Here is a 2,593-nt window from a genome sequence, read left to right on the forward strand (position 1 = left end):
TAACTGTGCAAATAAATAAATAACTGAGCATTTAATTACTATCCATTATGAAATAAGGTCTGAAGAGCTTTCACATACATATCCAACGCTGAAGCAATTAAAATGGAATTCAGAGGATTTTCCCGTTGAGCTGAAGCATTTCTTGGTGAGAAATCCAAATATTCGAGCATTTTATCCTAATAATGACTATGCAAATAAAACAACGAACTGACTTCTTGAAACCGGCATTAACTTAGATGATTTGGTATTGAAAATATCAAGCATCGCGAAGGGCAACAATGTGAACAAGATCATCGAAAATCTTCACTCACTTCATAAAAATCGACAGATTAAAACATTACATTTGAACATTTCAAATCGGGACTTTTTTTATCATCCAAAGTTGCCGGAGATTGATTTTATAGAAAGCGTTGAAGTCAGTGATAAGGTTGACATCGGTAAAATAAAACTAATCATCGATGCGATTATCCGCATGCCGAATCTAAAATTTCTGATTTATCATAGTAGCTTTTGGACCAATGATCCCCAGTTTGAATTGTTAGCACAAAAATTGACAAAATTAGAAGAATTCCATACAACTATTTATTCCTAGGGGGATTCCACGCGTATTTATGTACCAAAATTTAACTTCATTCTTAAAATCTCATAAAAATTCAAATATCTCACCGTATCTGACAATATCCGTAAGTATTCACCGATATCCACCATGTAGGATACTTCAAATTTTGTCGAATATTTTGACATTTTTAGAATATGGGCGAATATGAGATAATAATGAATGGTGGTGTATTTTTTTTGCGCTGCAGACTGCATTAGCGACATTAAAATATTTATAATAGGTGAATTATTGTGACAGCTTCTAAGCTGTCATGGTAGTTGTTTGTTACATGTGTGTAAGTTTTTGCATTACAAAGCAAAATTGAATTGTGCCATTTGCAATGGAACGGTTCTGGCGTGAGTATCAAAACTTCTACGAATATAAAATTCCAAAAATTATTAAAGATATTTTAGCTGTCTGTGCAATCGATAGAGCGTCATTAAGTAATTTAAATGAACAAAGTATAGTTAATCAGAACAAATCAATATATTTTTTAATATTGAAAAAGTGCCATTTCAAACTAATTATTATTAATTTCAAAAAATTATCAAACACGTTAGATGGCGTTAGTTTAAATGTAAATTTCTATGTACATACGGTGGCACCGCCCTACACCAAAAATTACTGAACTATAGAGTAAGGTACTATTGTTAGAAGCTGTCATAATAATTCACCACTTCTTCATTCCCTGTTCTTGTCAAGTTCAACATTGTCGGTATTGCAGTTCAGAAAATCTCAAAATATCTCCCAAAAAAATGTAAAGTTGTGTTAACATCTCTTGAATTTGTTGAAATCCCCCGAATTTGTTCATATTTATTCATATTTAAGAGCGCGGAATCCCCCTACGATGGAATCATTCCATTTGTGCGACATACACCAAAACTTAAAATTATTTATTTAAATTGTCATGAAAATTGGAGTCATTGTCTGCAAGATATAAAGGCCACACTACAATCTTTGGATAAAGAACGTCGCAAGCTGAAGAACGCATGTAAATTGACCATTTACGTGCATGAAAAGTGGTATTTGCAAATGAAATTCAAATCATCGACAAACAGTTATGGTTTGGTGGAGATCAAGCGCATCGATTCTTATCCGCTTTCGAAGCATCCGATGCGACCATATATTGAGAATCTTTAGTTACAGAATGGATTTCTTCTTCGTGATGGGCAATTGGGCATCCTTCTAAGCAATCAAAAAAAGTGAATATTTTTGAAAAAAAAAAAAAAATAATTTAAACATGTTACTCCAATGTGTTGTTCAAAATTATGAAATTAATTACATTTTTCGAATAAAAGTTGCTCTCGCTTTAACATACAAAGCATTGTGTTTTTTTTCTTTTATTATTCTTCACTACAGGTACAAATAGCTAAGAAATCGACCGATATTTGCTGTTATTGTTTTCAAACAATGAAACAAACAAGCCGAAAGACTAAATTAGAATGTATTGTTTTAGGTTCGGATAGAATGATCCTTGTATTTTTCTTCATATCTTAAACCCATGTTATCGATGTCTTCTACAGTTTAGTACACTTAAACATCTCAAAACAGACACACGTTCATTTTCGTTTTCGGTGATTTGTTCTTTTAAGTCAAAACAAACACGAATGAATTTATTCATTTAAATACCTTCAAATCATTGAAATTATACACATTTTACACATCACCATTGGTACTTTATAATTGATCAAGTTCGATCCAAGTGACAAGTTGACTTCAATTAATCCATGCACGTTTAGGATAAACGAGTAACAGACACATTTTCAAGATGAGTGACACAAAGTGGCAAATGATCAGTGACGAAGACAAGAACACTACGGAAGAGTCAAAAACCGAGTTTTGTGCATTGAACAACGATTGTATTCTACAAATTCTTGATTGGTTGTCGATTGCAGAATTAGCTGCATTAAAAATGACATGCACACGATTTTATTCACTTGCCAATGAACAATTTCGTAAGACATATAAAAATAAAACTGCTATGTTGTACAAAGT

This window comes from Contarinia nasturtii, unplaced genomic scaffold (genome assembly GCF_009176525.2).
Source record: "Contarinia nasturtii isolate CC-2019 unplaced genomic scaffold, AAFC_CNas_1.1 Cnas_scaffold_4084, whole genome shotgun sequence".
NCBI classification, from domain to species: Eukaryota; Metazoa; Arthropoda; class Insecta; order Diptera; family Cecidomyiidae; genus Contarinia; species Contarinia nasturtii.